We start from the raw sequence: 15,355 nt of genomic DNA on the forward strand, positions 1-15,355 counted from the left end.
TGTGGCACCTCCTTCCGCCCCCACCCTCGCCCTCATCCCCTCCACTCGCCTCTGCAGACACACACAGCTGCAATTTGGACTTTGATACAAATGATAAAAAACACACTTCTCTTCTCTAATGTTCAAATAAAACTTCCTAATTTATTAATAGGAGAATTGAACATCACAGAAAGAAAATGTGAAAATAAATTTTTAAATGGAGCCTTTAAAAAATATATCTATCATGATTATGATAGAAAGATTAAAATAAAAACACTAGGAAATACAATAATTGAAGAAAAACAATTAAAATATATAAAATGGCCTATAATGCCCAAAGTAAAAGAAATGCAATTTAAAATTCTTAACAACTACTATCCATCAGCAGAGACACTGAGGAAGAGATTTGGTTTTGAAGTTGACCCTTGTGAATTCTGTCAGGAAAGCCCTGAAGCAGGCCTGGAGTGGCTAATCGGGAGGGTCTGGAGAATTCCCGGATGGCCGCGCGATGTTTGGGCCGCATGTGTCGTGACTGAGGGAAGTTTCCTGACCCAAGACATGCAGAATTCACACTAGGAGACGTAGGTAGGAAAAAATAAATGTTTTATTTTAAGGAGAACTAAAGGTGCACCGCCAGACGTGGCGGTGATGTTGAGCACAGCTCCGGGGCTGGGTCTGTTGAGACAAACACTGTCAGTGTTGGGCAGCGGGGAATAGAATTGCAGGACTAAGTTTGTAGTGGATCTTACTGTGGGGACTGAAATCCAGAGCATGGGAGGGTAGCCAGGACTGGGGTGAGCAACGTCAGCGTGAATCCAGAATCCAAGGGAGGTGAGCGGTGGGAGAGCGGGTCGGTCCGGGTGAGGAGGGAGATCAGGCTTGGAGATGAAAAACCAGGTTATTGCAGGAAAGGTTCGTGGTGAGAATTCCTGATGAAGGGAAGGCAGAGGTCATCAAAAACAACAATGACGGACAAATATAAGGCCAGACTAAAGCTGTAGTTTTCTATAGTGGCAAGAGCTACCCAAGTTGAGTAATCTTCCGGCAAGGTGAATTGATCTCCAGCTCCTTATAACCACATGAAGTAGATGAGGGAAATCATCGCAGCTGGCCGCTCTCCGGAGCCGCCCACCTGCAATGACTTAAGGTGATTAGAGGAATGTGCAGACTCACCCCAGATCCTGACAGTACCCCCCCCCCCCCCCCTCAACGGACGCCCCCTGGCGGCCGAGCAGAGGAGGAGGAGGCGGAGGAGGAGGAAGAAGACGAGGCCCTGGAGGCCTCAAAGTCTGCAATGAGAGAAGGGTCCGTAATGAAAGACCCAGGGACCCATGACCTGTCCTCGGGGCCAAAACCCTCCCAGTCAACGAGGTATTGTCGTCCCCGTCCCCGGGGACGAACGTCGAGGAGCCGCCGGACCGGATAAACCAGGCCACCTTCAAAGAAACGAGGAGGAGGAGGAGGAGCAGGAGAGGGACACAGGGGGCTAGACAAAACAGGCTTGACGAGGGACACATGAAACACAGGGTGAACCCTAAGGGAGGAAGGAAGGGTTAAACGTACAGTGGAGGGGCTAGGGACTGCAGCAATGGTGTAGGGACCAATGAAACACGGAGAGAGCTTCCGGTTGGAGGCTCTCAGGCGTATGTCCCTGGCGGACAGCCACACCCGTTGTCCAGGAACGTACTGAGGAGCAGGACGTCTGTGCCGGTCAGCAACTCTCTTGTTGCGCTCGGCCGTACGTCCCAGGGCCACAACGGTCTGTGTCCACATATGACGGGCCCCACGGAGAAACTGTGGAACTGAAGAGGCAGCACCTACTTGGGCCGAGGGAAACAGGGGAGGTTGGAAGCCCAGTGACGTCTCAAAGGGGGATCTGCCGGTGGATGAGGAGACATGACTATTGTGCGCATATTCCACCCAGGAAAGCTGAGCACTCCAGCTAGAGGGGTTAGTGGCACAAACACAACGCAGGGTGGCTTCCAGCTCCTGGTTCAGCCGCTCACATTGCCCATTAGACTGGGGGTGGAACCCCGACGTGAGCGAGACCTTGGCCCCCAGGGCGGCGGCGAACTCCTTCCACAACTGTGAGATGAACTGGGGACCCCGGTCCGATAGGATGTCCTGAGGGATGCCGTGAAGGCGGAACACATGTTTAATCAACAGTTGGGCAGTAACTGAGGAGGAAGGGAGTGACTTCAGGGGAACAAGGTGGCAGGCCTTGGAAAAACGATCTACAATAGACAGAATTACAGAAAAACCATGAGAAGGGGGAAGACCAGTAACAAAATCCAGGGCAATATGGGACCAAGGTCGTGAGGGGGTGGGAAGAGGTTGGAGAAGACCGGCAGGTGGCTGGTTGGTACCCTTACCCCTGGCACAGACATGGCAGGCAGCTATATAGTCCTTGACGTCCCTGTAAAGGGACGGCCACCAGAACGTGCGCCGGATGAGGGCCACAGTACGTCCTACCCCAGGGTGCATAGAAAACCGCCCAGTGTGAGCCCAGTGGATGACGGGGCCTCGGACTCGGCTGGGAACAAAAAGTAGGTCACGAGGTGTGTTACCTGGGCCTTGGTCGGTCTTAAGGGCTTGGAGAACCTTGGTTCGGATGTCCCAGGTTAGGGATCCCACGACGCAGGAGGGAGGGATGATGGTGGCTGGCTCCAGTTCATTGTCAGGGGAAAACTGCCGGGAGAGGGCGTCAGGTTTGACGTTCTTAGAACCTGGTCTGTAGGAAATAATAAAGTTAAAACGGGAAAAGAATAGGAACCAACGATACTGTCGGGGGTTGAGTATTTTGGCGTCCTTGATATAAGCCAAATTCTTATGGTCCGTCCAGATAACCACTGGCAATTCCGCCCCCTCCAGCCAATGCCTCCACTCCTCCAAGGCAAGCTTAACAGCAAGGAGTTCCCGGTCTCCGACATCATAGTTCCTCTCTGCAGGGGACAAACGCCGGGAAAAGAAAGCACAGGGGTGGAGAGCATTATCATCTGGATTTACCTGGGACAGCACAGCTCCAACTCCGGCGTCTGAGGCGTCGACCTCCAAGGTGAACTGTCGGGTGTCGTCCGGTCAGGTCAGGACAGGGGCCTGGGTGAACCGGTGTTTGAGCTGGTCAAAGGCAGCCTGGGCCTGGTGAGTCCAAACAAAGGGTCTGGAAATGGAAGTCAAGCTGGTGAGAGGGGCCGCTACCTGACTGTAGCCTCGGATAAAATGTCGATAAAAGTTCGCGAAGCCCAGGAAACGTTGCAACTGTTTTCTGGAGGTGGGAGTGGGCCAGTCCAGAATGGCCTGGGTCTTCTCAGGATCCGCCTTTTACTGCCCGCTCTCCAGGATGAAACCCAAAAACTTGACTGAAGGCACATGAAACTCGCACTTCTCTGCTTTGACAAACAACCTGTTCTGGAGAAGGCGCTGAAGTACTGCCCTCACATGCTCCTCGTGTTCCACAGAGTCCTTAGAAAAAATCAGGATGTCATCTAAGTAGACAGAAACAAAGAGGTTAATGAAATCCCCCAGCACTGAATTGATTAGAGTCTGGAACACAGCAGGAGCGTTAGTTAGACCAAACGGCATTACTAAATACTCGTAATGACCAAGGGGGGTCTTAAAGGCGGTCTTCCACTCGTCACCCTCCTTTATCCTGACCAGGTGGTAAGCGTTTCTTAGATCCAGCTTAGTGAAGATTGTAGCTCCCTGTACGGGTTCAAAAGTGGATGAGAGGAGAGGCAGAGCATACTTATTTTTGACTGAGATGTTATTGAGTCCGCGGTAGTCAATACAGGGTCGCAAGGTACCATCCTTCTTGGGGACAAAGAAGAACCCCGCCCCCAAAGGAGAGGTTGAGGGTTGAATCAATCCAGCAGCCAAACTTTCAGTAATATATTTCTTCATGCTCTCCCTCTCAGGTTTGGAGAGGCTGTAAAGGCGACTAGAAGGGAGAGGTGCTCCAGGGAGTAAATCTATGCTGCAGTCAAATGGTCGGTGAGGCGGAAGGGAGGCTATATGATCCTTACTGAAAACATTTTTAAGGTCATGATAACACTCAGGGACTCCAGAAAGGTCTGGGGGCTCAGAAGGAGGGGAGCAGTCACCACTGGGGAAAGGAAGTGCGGAACTGAGGCACAATGCGGAACAATGGGGGCTCCAGGTCTCTATGCAGTTAGTCTGCCAGTTGATGTGGGGGTTGTGAACAGAGAGCCAGGAATGCCCAAGGACTATAGGGGCGTTTCGGGATGGAAAAACAAAAAACGAGAGTTCCTCAGTGTGATTACCAGATACTCTGAGAGTGAGGGGGGTGGTGCGATGTGTTATGGTAGTGAGTGAATTCCCATCTAGCGAAGAGACAGCTAGAGGAGAAGACAAGGGGACGGTGGAAAGCCCCAGCTGTTTAACCAGCTCTGTATCCATAAGGGACTGCTCACAGCCTGAATCTAACAACGCATGGCAGTCGAGTGTGTGAAACCTGGAAACTAAGGTGCAGGGAATGATGCTACGAGAGGTTCCACTGGTTACACTGCCCATCATAACTCTCGTTTTTAATGACGGGCCTTGTCTTTTAACGAAGGGCACTTGGAGACATAATGACCTGCGAGACCACAATATAAACAAAGACCTGACCTGCAGCGTAGCTGCTTCTCCTCTGGGTCCAGATGTGTCCGACCTAGTTCCATGGGTTCCTCCATTAGGCCTTGGCTTTTAGGTAGCGACGGGTGCTGAGGGGACAGGTTAGTGTGTGAGGAATGTGTACCTGTTTGTCTCTCCCGGAGCCTCTTGTCGATGCGGATCGCCAAATTGATCAACTCATTAGGAGTGGCAGGCTCAGTACAAAGCGCTAGTTGGTCCTTAATCTTCTCCGATAAGGCTTTGGTGAAGACCCCCTTTAGCGCCTCTTCATTCCATTTCGTGGAAGCAGCAATGGTCCGAAAATCAATGGCGAAATCCGCTACCGATCTCCGACCTTGGGCCAAGTGCAGCAACTTGCGTGCCACGTCACCCGGTGATTCCTCACATACGAACGTCAATTTAAAATCCTTCACAAACTCAGAAAAGGGACCGGTTAAGAAAGCCTCCTCATGACTCCTAGCCTCAGCCCACCTGAGAGCTCGTCCGCGGAGCAACCCAATCACATACGAAATTCGAGCAGTATCTGAACTAAAAGAGTCCGGTGAGCGTCCAAACGCTAAATTACACGGAAGCAAAAAACTCTGGCAATCAGAGGACTCACCCTCAAAAGTGACAACAGGTGGTGAGGAGGCAAGCCGGAAATGCTGGAGAGCCGGGAGTTCCTGAGAAACGGCTCCGGGTGGAACTACAGGATCCAGGACTGCTGGTTCCGGGGCTAGTGGGAGGCGACTGTGTAGATTCTGGAGGAGGGCATCCATTCGCAGGAGGTGCTGGTTGGAGGCCGATGTCTGCTCCACAAGCGCCTGTATGGTCCGGTCATGGAGAGCCAGCATGTCGGAGAAGGTTGGGGAAGGAGATTCTGCAGAGTCAGGAGTTTGGCCGGAAGATTCTGTCATGACTGAGGGAAGTTTCCTGACCCAAGACATGCAGAATTCACACTAGGAGACGTAGGTAGGAAAAAATAAATGTTTTATTTTAAGGAGAACTAAAGGTGCACTGCCAGACGTGGCGGTGATGTTGAGCACAGCTCCGGGGCTGGGTCTGTTGAGGCAAACACTGTCAGTGTTGGGCAGCGGGGAATAGAATTGCAGGACTAAGTTTGTAGTGGATCTTACTGTGGGGACTGAAATCCAGAGCATGGGAGGGTAGCCAGGACTGGGGTGAGCAACATCAGCGTGAATCCAGAATCCAAGGGAGGTGAGCGGTGGGAGAGCGGGTCGGTCCGGGTGAGGAGGGAGATCAGGCTTGGAGATGAAAAACCAGGTTATTGCAGGAAAGGTTCGTGGTGAGAATTCCTGATGAAGGGAAGGCAGAGGTCATCAAAAACAACAATGACGGACAAATATAAGGCAAGACTAAAGCTGGAGTTTTCTATAGTGGCAAGAGCTACCCAAGTTGAGTAATCTTCCGGCAAGGTGAATTGATCTCCAGCTCCTTATAACCACATGAAGTAGATGAGGGAAATCAACGCAGCTGGCTGCTCTCCGGAGCCGCCCACCTGCAATGACTTAAGGTGATTAGAGGAATGTGCAGACTCACCCCAGATCCTGACAGCATGGGGCCGGTGCTCTCGTTTTTGTTTTTTATCATTTTATTTTTATTTTTTGGTGCCGGTGTTCAGTCATGGCACTGAGGCCGCCGGGCTGATCACATACGCTCCTCCCGGCTGTCTCTGGCTGGCTCTACCTGCAGGCTGCAGCTCGTTTTCTTCCCCCGTATGCGCCTGTGCGCACCACGTGACCACGCAGTTGACGGAAAGTAGAAAGAGCAAGGGTGGTGCGGAGAAGGCAAGAATTAAAAAGAGGAAAGCGTTGGAAACAGATGCAGCTAAATGTGCAAAAATGAGCACCTTTTTTTCTCAAACAAGCTTGCGGTCTTTAACTTCAAATGAAGATAAAACGGGTAAGGCAAGTCAAGATGTTAAACTTTACCGGCTGCAAATCACCATTCAAGTTAATTAAGCATCAATAATGAATTATATGGCATCATGACATAACGTTATGTAATATAATTTACAGTATGATGTGACTGATGCCACCAAGCTGTCTTGTCAGAGTCAAACACAAGATCCAGTAGGCCTAATAAGCACCAGGCAGAAGCCCACCATTCCAGACCGGGCATGTACAGGTAGGATTACTTATTGAGTCAGTGAACTGAATATTATTAAAATTTATATGATGAAAACTATCCTGGCTCTATATGAAAGTGTTCTAAAATGCTAGATGATTCAGCATTGATCAGAAAGTGTGTAAAAAAGGAAAATGAATGCTGAATTGTGACCATTTTCACACAATGTAGTGTCAGAAGAGCCAGGAGCCAGCAGTGAGGGTATTGCTCCTGTTGGGATAGAAGGTGAGCCAACTCATGTGCAAACAAGCAAACATCAGTTTCATTATAATAATTTTAATGTCCAAATAATAGTAGTGACCTGTTGTATTTTTATTAGTAAATGCACAAAGCCCACAACAGATCGCTATTAGAATGAAAGTAAAATGAAATAAGCCTGCATATTTTGCCATAGAAAATATTTTAATTGGTTACAAAAAATGTGTTTTCCATATCAAATGTGCTAAAGCTTTACAGATGATTATTTTAATTGTGTGCATGTGAGTATAGGGAAACTGGAAAAAGTGTGAAAGGGAGTGCTGAGTCATTTCATTTTAAAGGTTTGAAAATCTCAGAACAGCTGTTTGAACAGAATGTAGATTGTTATATTGTTAGAGAATGTGTTGTAAAGAACAATGTTGGAGATGTGCACTGATGTTCAAATAAACCTACATTGTAAAGCAACTCTTTCTTGCACTGAATTACAAGGCTTTACCGAGTAGTGTGCTTTTGTAGACTATACATATAAAGTTCTAACATGATTTTAATAATAATTCATTAAGTGGGCCGGTCTGGGGTCTGAAACTCCAGGGCTGAAAACGTGTCCCACTCCGGCCCTGCCCTGAAGGAACAGAACACTTATTTTTCAGCTGTCATATAAGTAAGAGGCTTTGGGAAGAAGTCCATTGTTGGTTAAGAAATAAAATAAGAGAACTTGACCGTTTTACAAATGAAGATATTCTTATTTACAATTCTAAATCAAAGGGGAATAATTCATTGTTAATTAACATTATTATTATTATGGGTAAATACCACATTCACAAAAGCAAATGGAAAAAACAACTGCCAAACTTGAACTGTTTCACAAATGAATTTCATATGTTCTTATCCACTTTGACTCGTATAAAAAATTCAAATGCAACTGCAAAAGCCATTTGTCATGCTGCAGAAAAATGTTTAATCTTGTAACAATGTTTTTTACTTTGTGATATAAGTGCCTCTTTGTAAGTTTCTTATTTGTTTTTCTTTTGTTACTAAAGATGCCTTGTATGTTTTACATTATGTGTTGTGTTCTCACGAGAGATTGTAATAAGCATTTAATAAAAAAAAAATAAAAAAAACTGTCCTTCCTTGGTCAAAGAATGGAACTGACTTGCGTCACGTGACCAGGGCTCCCGTGATGGTCACGTGGCATGCGGCAAAGTTATAATTATAAGTTGTATAATGAGCATTTTACTTTTTAAATTGCGTATATATTGCTTGAATTACATGTATAAGGGAGTTACTAATTGCTGGCCACCGAAGCTGCAACGATTAGGCAGCACCAACTAACCAACTTTTGATTAAAAAAATAAACATTTTAGATATCAGCCTGATAGTTACAATTAGTTTTTTTAATCACCAGTAAAACAATAAAAAGTAATCATTTGAAACCTTTAACTCTTGTTTCCTTTCTCAGGGATCCTATTTTCAGGCACTGTTTAGACCAGCGGTACTCAGCTGACAGCCTGTGGGCCACTTCCAGCCCGCAGGTTCATTCTTTGTGGCCCTTGGTCCACCAGGACAGGGATGCACTGACATCTGGCCAGGCCAGATGTCTTACCAGTCATATTCCCATGTCAGGAAAAGGCAGATTGCAATGCTGAGGTATTCATTTCTTAAAACTCAATAAATATGAGCATTTCCTTATTTCACTTTTTAATCATATGCTATTTTATTTTGTCACATTCAGATGGTTCTGGACCACATCACCTGGCCGGATGAAGAAGAGCTGGAGGATGACAGCGAATCTCCTCTTGGTGTGAAATGTTAGATCACAAGCTACTTGTGTAGATTTGTTGAGACAGGTATTTGGCTTTTTTCTGGTTACACTCAAACTACAACTTTATTTATAAAGTGCTTTTCAAACAAAAAATGTAACTCAAATAGCTTCAGAGGAAGAAAAAAAATGACCCCACAGATTGAAAAGACCTGACATATCCCACAAAATTCATTGACAATTGAAACCCCCTTCCCCGACCCAGTAACACGCATATAAACACACACACACATACCCACATGCACACACAACACATTAGAGAACATAAGCAAACACTGGTCAGAGCTCAGATGAGTCAGCAAACGCCATCAGGCGAGCCGTCTGACCCAACTCCAGTAGATCCACGGCAGCAGCCAGGGCACCGAGACAGGGCTCACAGAGGAGGGAGGACAAGGGCCCCCACCTACACCCAAGCACTACCTGGAGAGCACCCAGGCCACTGCCGCCGACCACCGGCCCTGAGGCAGAGGGCTCCCACTGAGGAAACGCTGTAAAGTATTAGAATAAGTAAAAGAATGAAATAAAAAGAGGTAATGTATGAATAAATAGTGACCAATATAATTGTAGAAATAGTAAAACAATATCAGATCATAAATATATAACAAAACTTTCTTAAAATATAAGAAATTTAATCATAAATAATAAGCAGTTAAAAGCTAAGCTAAAAAAGGTAATTCTTCAGCCTGCTCTTAAAGTTTCTCTCTGGTCCTGAGGTCCTCAGGCAGCCTGCTCCAGAGGCAAGGGCCATTATATTGTAAGGACGCCTGACCATTGTTGTTCGTCCTGACCCTGACATTCGGGATCACAAGGAGATGGCAGCTAGAGGAGTGCAGAGGACGTGAGGGTTTGTATGGTAGTCAGTTCAGAAAGGCAAGAAGGGCCAAGACCATTAAGACACTTTAAAACCATTACAAAAACCTGAAAATCATTTGAATAAACCTTAAAATCATAGGTTTATTCCACTTCTATCTTTAAACAGTTGTCTTTCACAAAATGTGTACAATCAAACTATTTTAGAAGCCTTAACCCTCCCACCCAAGGTGGGTTTGCTACATTCTAAGTATCTTGTGTAAACTTTGTACAGGAGATCTTTTATATCTCATTTGTCTTTGCCATTTTTTCTTTTCTTTTTCAGTGTCTGAAGAGCAAAGGAAGCAGCTCGTGAAGGGTTGGGTTGGATGGGAGAAACCCATGAAGTGTATGAAAGTGGAAATAATGCAGGCAGACCATTCAACCTCATCTAGCTGCTTCCATATTCTACGTCTGCCCTGCCACTACACAACATTTGATGAGTTTCTCAATCATCTTGAAAGTTGCATAGCAACCAATGTTCATGGTTTTGGATTGATCTAAAGTTTAACGTCATGCTATTTGCCAGTGCTGTTCAGGTTATACCAAACAAATCTTTTTTTTAATTTAACCATCAAGTTACAGCTGAAAGTTTCAGGAATATTGAGTTACAAGTAAGGCACAGCTGTGTTATATGATAAATGTTTTATTGTAATTTTTCAAGTAGAGAAATCATTGATTGCATTAAGATTGCATTTTATACATATGCAACAAACAAAACATTGCTGCATCCAGGGTCATGACAATAGAACAATATTTTTTTAGCTTAATGCTAAATGGTTTTTCCTGTCACTTCTTGCTTAAGTTCAAGATGTTATTAATAAAATTTTTGTTTTAAACTTAAAACATTTTATTGAATTCACAAATGATTGTAACCTATATTAACACGTTAAGACTTGCAGGTTTTTAAATTAAAAACATCAAATTGCAACAAAACTTTCATTATGTCATGTCCCTGAGCAGAGGTGAGTTCCATCATCTCCTCTCACCAGAACCTGAGTTCATTCTCCGCAGGTGGGGAGCAGAGGGAACTACAGCTGCAGACGTTTCCCTAATCAGGAACGCGGGTTTAAAAGGAGGACGGAGACACTTCATTTCGCCGGATGATTGTACCAGTTCAGGTAGCACCAGCCACTCGACCTTGAACCCTGTTTAACTCGTGTTTGGATTATTGACCTTGGATCGTAGTTTCGGATTTGGATTTGGATATTCCCTTATACCTGTTTGTTTCGCTCAGGATCACCTCATCATCATCATCTCACCCTCGCTGTCTCCAATTCTGGATTATTCTACACGTCCCGTCCTCCTCCGACGTTCCGGCTCGGATTTCCCTCTGCTGCCTCACTCCTACGACATCTCTCATCCTCTGCTCAGCGCCCTTCCCGGCTACACTTCCTCGCAGCACCGACACCTCAAAGACTCGAGCCGTCTTGGCTCCTCAGCACAGGACTTCCCTGTTGCAGTTCTTAGTTCCGTTTATAATAAAGACATTTTACTTTATTTTTTGGACTTGTGTGATGATTCTGCATGTCTTGGGTTAGGCACTTACCTCGAGCCATGACAGAATCATCCGGCCACGTAGCTAACCCAGCGGAATCAGCACTCGCGGATCTGGCTACCCGGATGTCCCAACAGGAGCAGACACTCCCCGTCCTCGTGGAGCAGATCACCATCTCCAACCAACGTTACCAACGTTTAGAGACCGTACTGCAGCAGCTCCAGGAACAACTCTCCTCTTCTGTCCTCGCTCCAGCGCCAGCCGCCGCTCCGGAGTATGGAACAGCACTACACGCCCACGCCTCTGGAGGAGTGGTTTCACCCGGACAGGAAGCGCGCTGTCTTCCGGAAATCACCCACTGCCGTTCGGCTCCTCCTCGGCAATGCCCGACTTTTTCGGGTGAGTTCGAGGATTGTTTTGGATTTTTACTGCAGTGCCGCCTAGCGTTTGAAGAATCCCCCAAGTCTTTTCCTACTGACTCTATGAAGATTTCTTTTATTATTGGACTTCTTAGAGGAAAAGCACTTAGGTGGGCAGAGGCTAAGAGTAGAAATTCCGATTTTCTGTCTGGTTCCTTCTCTGATTTTCTGGAGGAGTTTAAACTCACTTTTTGCAGTTCCAAGACCACCACTGACATCAGGAAGAGACTTTTGCGCCTCTCGCAGGGAAGGAAGTCAGTGGTTGACATGTCTCTGGAATTCAGGACTTTGGCTGCGATGACATCATGGGGGGATGAAGCTCTCAAAGCAGTATTCATCGAGGCTTTGAACGACAGGGTTAAGAACCAGCTGGCTCTTTGCCCCGAACCCCCAACTCTGGACGGGTTGATCACCTTATGCATCTCCATCGACAAGAGACATCGGGAGCTTCTGAAGACATCTTCCAGGGATCTGTCACCACCATCAGCACCTCACCCGTCCTATAGGTCTCCTCCTCTGGATGCCTCCGAGGAGCCTATGCAGGTGGGACGTACCCATCTCACCCCGGAGGAACGCCATCATCGCTTCAGCAAGGGGCTGTGCCTTTACTGTGGTAAACCAGAACACATGGTGCAATCCTGCCCTGCGGCGTCAAAAGGGCGTGCCCACCAGTAGTTCCGGGAGTCCTGGTGGGCAGTCAGACAGGTAAAGAAACCTCCCGTTTCCTTATAGAATGTGCATTGACTGTTAACGGTCGTCGCTACCAGACGACTGCTCTCGTGGACTCTGGATGTGAACAGTCATTGGTGGACCCGCAACTGGTCCGTAAGTGGGGTCTGTCTACAGTTCCACTGCTGGAACCATTAACTGTGTCCTCCCTAGACGGGAGGTCTCTGTCCACCATCACTCTCCGAACTGAACCACTCCAGCTCCAGGTCTCAGGTAACCACACAGAGACAACCTCACTGTTTGTGTTTCCCTCTCCGCAGAACCAAATAGTTCTAGGCCATTCCTGGCTTAAGGAACACAACCCATGTCTGGACTGGAGGTCTAACCGTGTCGAGACCTGGAGTCCGGAGTGTCTTCTAACCTGTTTAACCTCTGCTGCAGCTGGATCTAAGGACTCTGAAAGGAATATTAGGGAGCCGCCAGATCTCACCCAGGTACCTAGTGAGTACCATGATTTACAGCAGGTGTTTAGCAGAGATAAAGCAGCCACGTTACCACCTCACCGTCCATTTGATATTGGCATCGACCTGTTGCCAGGAGCTCCGCTCCCAACCAGCCGCCTCTACAGTCTGTCCAAACCTGAACAGGACAGTATGAGACAGTACATCCACGAGGCCTTGACCAATGGCATTATCAGGCCATCCACCTCGCCTCTGGGAGCTGGTTTTTTCTTCGTGGCCAAGAAGGATGGCTCGCTCCACCCTTGCATAGACTACAGGGGTTTAAACCAAATAACGGTAAAGGACAAGTACCCGCTTCATCTGCTTTCGTCTACCTTTGAACCTGTGCAGGATGCCACCGTTTTTACGCGATTGGATCTCCGCAACGCATATCATTTGGTCAGGGTGCGCCAAGGTGACGAATGGAAGACTGCGTTTAAGACACCTCTGGGGCACTTTGAATATTTAGTGATGCCTTTTGGTCTCACCAATGCTCCAGCGGTGTTTCAGAGACTTGTGAACTCTGTGTTGGGGGACTACATAAATGACTTTGTGACTGTATATCTTGACGATATATTGATTTTCTCTAGGTCCTTGGCCCAACACAAAAGACACGTTCGGTTGGTTCTCCAACGGCTGTTGGAGAACAGACTTTTTGTGAAAGCTGAGAAATGTGAGTTTCATGTGTCTGTTGTTAAGTTTCTTGGATTTGTTTTAGAGAGTGGACGGTTGAGGGCGGATCCTGATAAGGTCCAAGCTGTAACGGAGTGGCCTACCCCTACCACCAGGAAACAGCTGCAGCGGTTCCTGGGCTTTGCAAACTTTTACAGATGGTTTATCCGCAATTATAGCCAGACCGCAGCCCCTTTGACAGCCCTAACCTCTGTTGTCAAGCCCTTTTCTTGGTCTCCAGAAGCAGAAGCCGCATTTCGGACACTTAAGAAGAAGTTCACGGAGGCTCCCGTCCTCTCTAGACCAGACCCCAAGCGACAATTCACCGTGGAGGTGGACGCCTCGGACACCGGGGTCGGGGCAGTGCTCTCTCAGGTATCGTCGGAGGACCACAAACTCCATCCGTGTGCCTTCTACTCTCGGCGCTTAACTCCCACTGAGAGCAGGTATGACGTTGGGGACAGGGAGTTACTGGCTGTAAAACTGGCTTTAGAAGAGTGGAGACATTGGCTGGAGGGGGCTGAACTACAGTTGTGGTCAGAAGTTTACATACACTTGTAAAAAATATAATATAATGGCTCTACTGAGTGTCCCGTTATTTCTAAAACTCTGATTTTTCTCTGATAGAGTGATTGGAACAGATACTTCTTTGTCACAAAAAACATTCATGAAGTTCGGTTCTTTAATGTCTTTATTATGGGTTAACAGAGAAAAGTGATCACATTTGCTGGGTCACAAATATACATACAGCAGTGCTAATATTTGGTTACATGTCCCTTAGCCATTTTTACTTCAATTAGGCGCTTTTGGTAGCCATCCACAAGCTTCTGGCAAGCTTCTGGTTGAATCTTTGACCACTCCTCTTGACAGAATTGGTGAAGTTCAGTTAAATTTGATGGCTTTCTGACATGGACTTGTTTCTTCAGCACTGTCCACATGTTTTCAATGGGGTTTAAGTCAGGACTTTGGGAAGGCCATTCTAAAACCCTTATTCGAGCCTGATTTAGCCATTCCTTTACCACTTTTGATGTGTGTTTGGGGTCATTGTCCTGCTGGAACACCCAACTGCGCCCAAGACCCAACCTTCGTGCTGATGATTTTAGGTTATGTTGAAGAATGTGAAGGTAATCCTCCTTCTTCATTATCCCATTTACTCTCTGTAAAGCACCAGTTCCATTGGCAGCAAAACAGCCCCACAGCATAATATTCCCACCACCATGCTTGACTGTAGGCATGGTGTTCTTGGGGTTAAAGGCCTCACCTTTTCTCCTCCAAACATATTGCTGGGCATTGTGGCCAAAAAGCTCGATTTTTGTTTCGTCTGACCACAGAACTTCCCTCCAGAAGGTCTTATCTTTGTCCATGTGATCAGCAGCAAACTTCAGTCGAGCCTTAAGGTGCCGCTTTTGGAGCAAGGGCTTCCTTCTTGCACGGCAGCCTCTCAGTCCATGGAGATGCAAAACACGTTTGACTGTGGACAATGACACCTGTGTTCCAGCAGCTTCTAATTCTTGGCAGATCTGCTTTTTGGTGATTCTTGGTTCACTCTTTACCATCCTGACCAATTTTCTCTCAGCAGCAGGTGATAGCTTGCGTTTTCTTCCTGATCTTGGCAGTGATGAAACAGTGCCTTGCACCTTATACTTACTAACAAGTGTTTGCACTGTTGCTCTTGGGACCTGCAGCTGCTTTGAAATGGCCCCAAGTGACTTTCCTGACTTGTTCAAGTCAATAATTCGCTTTTTCAGATCCATGCTGAGCTCCTTTGACTTTCCCATTGTAGCGTTTGTGGGCGTTTGTATCCAATGAGCCCTATTTACCTGGCCTAAGAGAAGTCACCAGCTGTAGTCACTCATAATCACTCACAAGAAGTTAAGAGGCCATGCTATGAAGCTCAGTTCACTGACACGTTTCTAAGTCACCAAAATTGCTAGTTCATGTTGCTGTATGTATATTTGTGACCCAGCAAATGTGATCACTTTTCTCTGTTAAC

At 46.8% G+C, this 15,355-nt stretch overlaps 1 long non-coding RNA gene across 1 annotated transcript; it reads right to left on the reverse strand.

The window, feature by feature from the left end:
* Positions 1-565: 565 nt before the first annotated feature.
* Positions 566-1,163, reverse strand: LOC129160137 (uncharacterized). The gene is made up of 2 exons (XR_008561096.2): positions 729-1,163; positions 566-654 (listed from the first exon to the last, which is right to left on the reverse strand). It is a non-coding gene; the product is annotated as an uncharacterized lncRNA (long non-coding RNA).
* Between the last annotated feature and the right edge of the window lie 14,192 nt (positions 1,164-15,355).

This window comes from Nothobranchius furzeri, chromosome 2 (assembly GCF_043380555.1).
Source record: "Nothobranchius furzeri strain GRZ-AD chromosome 2, NfurGRZ-RIMD1, whole genome shotgun sequence".
Taxonomy (NCBI): domain Eukaryota; kingdom Metazoa; phylum Chordata; class Actinopteri; order Cyprinodontiformes; family Nothobranchiidae; genus Nothobranchius; species Nothobranchius furzeri.